At 36.2% G+C, this 4,215-nt stretch overlaps 1 protein-coding gene across 1 annotated transcript in view; it reads left to right on the plus strand.

The window, feature by feature from the left end:
- Positions 1 to 466: 466 nt before the first annotated feature.
- Positions 467 to 4,215, plus strand: part of LOC114459657 (mitochondrial ubiquitin ligase activator of nfkb 1-A-like) — a 26,631-nt gene continuing 22,882 nt past the window's right edge. The window contains exon 1 of the mRNA XM_028441851.1: positions 467 to 527. The gene's annotated coding sequence lies outside the window, so the exon portion shown is untranslated. The remainder of the gene's footprint in view (positions 528 to 4,215) is intronic.

Raw genomic sequence — 4,215 nt, forward strand, 5'->3', positions numbered from 1 at the left:
TATTCATAAAGAAATGACAATATACAATAGTATTTTTAAAATGAATGATTACTCATTTAGCCTTATTTATGTTTTATTTCAGTTTTGTATATGTGATTGTTGCCTCTCTGTATATTTTTATAATGTACACTTCTGACTTTTCAATAAAAAAACAAGACTAAATGGTTGGTTCCTCTTCACCATAGTTCACTCATAATCCAGTGGGTGGAGCTAATACAATGTTCAGGATGTCAACCGCCATTAAATACAAAAGAAGAAGAAGAAGAGTTTGTAACCACACCTCCTATCTCCTTTCCTATCCACTTTTCTTTAACCCTGTGGATGACGTCACGAAATGAAGGAAAGGCGATCACTTTTTTCTTGACGATCAGATGCACTTCCGCTAGGTGACGTAATAATCCTATGGCCACGCCTCCTTCCCTCAGGAAATTCTAACGTTCTTTTATCTTCAAAGACATTATTTACGTAGGCATCGAATGTGGAGACGTTCACAGCTGGTGGAGACATAGACATTACAACAGAAAGAGGTATTTATTCATCTATAAGTAGAATTATTCATTGAATTTTGAACCCATTTCTAACTGTTTCATTTTTTAAAAACATCACAAATGTAACGATGATACAAGGTGTTTGGATTTATTTAAAATACTGGTTTTACCCTCATCTGTGATCATTTCAGTTCTTTGGCTACAATAATTAATGAACTATTGATAATAATAATAATACAGTAACTATAATACATTAATAAAAACAATATTATTAATTACTACTAATAATAATAACAGTAATATAAGAATATAATGTAATAATAATAAAACAATAATAATAATACAGTAACTATAATACATTAATAAAAACAATATTATTAATAACTACTACTAATAATAATAACAGTAATATAAGAATATAATGTAATAATAATAAAACAATAATATGAGAATATACAATATCAATAACACAGTAGTACAATTATACAATAATAATAATTGTCAAATACAGTGTATAACCTATAACAATGTTGTCAATAAAACCCTGAGCACATCTGAAGGTTTTCTAGGTTCCTTTTGTTCTATTTGTTTGTCTATCTATCTATACATCCATCCATCTATCCACCTATACATCTACCTATCTATATAGCTATCTATCTATGTACCTACCTATACATCTATCTATCTATCTATGTACCTACCTATACATCTATCTATCTATCTATCTATACATCTATCTATACATCTATCTATCTATCTATCTATCTATCTATACATCTATCTATCTATCTACCTACCTATACATCTATCTATCTATCTATCTACCTACCTACCCATCTACCTACCTACCCATCTACCTACCCACCCATCTACCTATCTACCTATCTATCTATCTATCTACCTACCTACCCATCTACCTACCTACCTACCCATCTACCTACCTACCTACCTACCTACCTACCTACCTACCCACCCATCTACCTATCTACCTACCTATCTATCTACCTACCTACCTATCCATCTGTAAGTCGTGGCCGCTTCTCAATGACAACGCCACCTAGTATTTTATGAGAGGCTAGGAACTCTTAGAATAATTTACACAAGGCAAGCAGTGTAATCAACCAAAGATACAGTTTAACAGGTATGATAATTAATTTATTGCAAAGATCTAAAATAACACCGTGGGTGGTGATGCCAGCAAAAAAAAAAGGTTTAAAACATTAAAAGTTCATCCCAACGGGTGAGGAAGAGGGATGGTTGGCGGAGCTGGATTGTAGTCCCGTTCCTCTTCTTCCTCTATGGCGGAGCCTACACTGGGACAAAAGGCCAGAGGCAGTGAGGTGTCCCCTTTCACAAAATCGTTTATAAGCCAGTGCAGTCAATCCCGCAAGAGTACTAGAACGGTACTTACACACGGGGGCAGAGATACTCTGCCCGCCTGCTGTGATCGGCGTCGTACTCTGGCTTCACCGCTTCACAGCCTCGCTGGCCGCTGCTTCGGAGGCTGTTGCTGCTGCCGCTGCTCCGGGGGCTGTTGCTGCCGCTTGCTCCGGGGGCTGTTGCTGCCGCTGGCCGTCGCTTTGGGGGCTGTTTGCTGTTGCTGCTGCTTCGGAGGCTGCGCCGCCGCCGCTGCTTTCGGGGGCTGTTGCTGCCGCCGCTGCTTCGGGGGCTGTTGCTGCCGCCGCTGTTGCTGCTGGCGTTCGGAGGCTGCGCTGCTGCCGTTTTGCTCCGGAGGCTGCTGCCTGCCTGCTACTCCTGCCGTTTCCTTCTCCTTCCTCTCAAAACCAGCCGGTGCCTTCCCGTTATTCCCGTCCTCCCGTTCCGTAGACCGCTGTCTCGTCAATTGTCCGCCCCCCAGCTTTTTGCTCTTGGATCAAAGCTGATTGTAAAACAGTCTGCCACAGGTGTGAGGGTTCCAAGTGATTAAAACAGGAAATAACAAGCGCAGCAAATGCACAACAGTAAAACACTTTCAAAATAAAAGCACACACACAAAACAAGCAAATTAGTTTGTGCAAAATACTGGATGCCCAATTATCATCCTGTGACATATCTACCTACCTATCTATCTATCTATCTATCTATCTATCTATCTATCTATCTATCTATCTATCTATCTATCTATCTATCTATCTATCTACCTACCTACCTACCTATCTATCTATCTATCTATCTATCTATCTATCTATCTATCTATCTATCTATCTATCTATCTATCTATCTACCTACCTACCTATCTATCTATCTATCTATCTATCTATCTATCTATGTACCTACCTATACATCTATCTATCTATCTATCTATCTATCTATCTATCTATCTATCTATCTATCTATCTATCTATCTATCTACCTACCTACCTACCTACCTACCTATCTATCTATCTATCTATCTATCTATCTATCTATCTATGTACCTACCTATCTATCTATCTATCTATCTATCTATCTATCTATCTATCTACCTACCTACCTACCACCTAATACATCTATCTATCTATCTATCTATCTATCTATCTATCTATCTATCTATCTATCTATCTATGTACCTACCTATACATCTATCTATCTATCTATCTATCTATCTATCTATCTATGTACCTACCTATACATCTATCTATCTATCTATCTATCTATCTATCTATCTATCTATCTATCTATCTATCTATCTCTATCTACTATCTATCTATCTATCTTAATCTATCTATCTATCTATCACTATCCTCTATCTATCTATCTATGTACCACTACCTATACATCATCTATCTAATCTATCTACTATCTTCGATCTATCTATCTATCTTCTATCTATCTATCTATCTATGTACCTACCTATACATCTATCTATCTATCTATCTATCTATCTTCTATCGATCTATCTATCTAGCTATCTATTCTATCTCACCTACTCCTACCTCCTACCTACCTACCTACCTATCTATCTATCTATCTATCTATCTATCTATCTATCTACCTACCTACCTACCTACCTACCTACCTACCTACCTATCTATCTATCTATCTATCTACTTACCTATCTATCTATCTATCTATCTATCTATCTATGTACCTACCTATACATCTATCTATCTATCTATCTATCTATCTATCTATCTATCTATCTATCTATCTATCTATCTATCTATCTATCTATCTATCTATCTACCTACCTACCTACCTACCTACCTACCTATCTATCTATCTATCTATCGTCTATCTATCTATTATGGTACCTACCTATCTATCTATCTATCTATCTATCTACTATCTATCTCTACCCCTACCCTACCTATCTTCATCTATCTATCTATCTATCTATCTATCTATCTATCTATCCTATCTATCTATCTATGTACCTACCTTACATCTCTCTATCTATCTATCTATCTATCTATCTATCTACTATCTATCTATCTATCTATCTATCTATGTACCTACCTGTACATCTATCTACTCTTATCTATCTTCTCTATCTAGATCTATCTATCTATACCATATCTATCTATCTATCTATCTATCTATCTAATCCTATCTATCTATCTATCTATCTATCTCGCGAGCTATCTATCTATGCTATCTATCTATCTATACCCACCTAAACATGCTATCTAGCTATCTATCTATCTATCGATTCTATCTATCTATCTATCGTATCTATTACACTACCTATACTCTATCATCTATCTATCTATCTATCTATCTATCGATCTATCTATCTATCTATCTA

Source organism: Gouania willdenowi, unplaced genomic scaffold (genome assembly GCF_900634775.1).
Source record: "Gouania willdenowi unplaced genomic scaffold, fGouWil2.1 scaffold_332_arrow_ctg1, whole genome shotgun sequence".
In the NCBI taxonomy this organism is placed as follows: Eukaryota; Metazoa; Chordata; class Actinopteri; order Blenniiformes; family Gobiesocidae; genus Gouania; species Gouania willdenowi.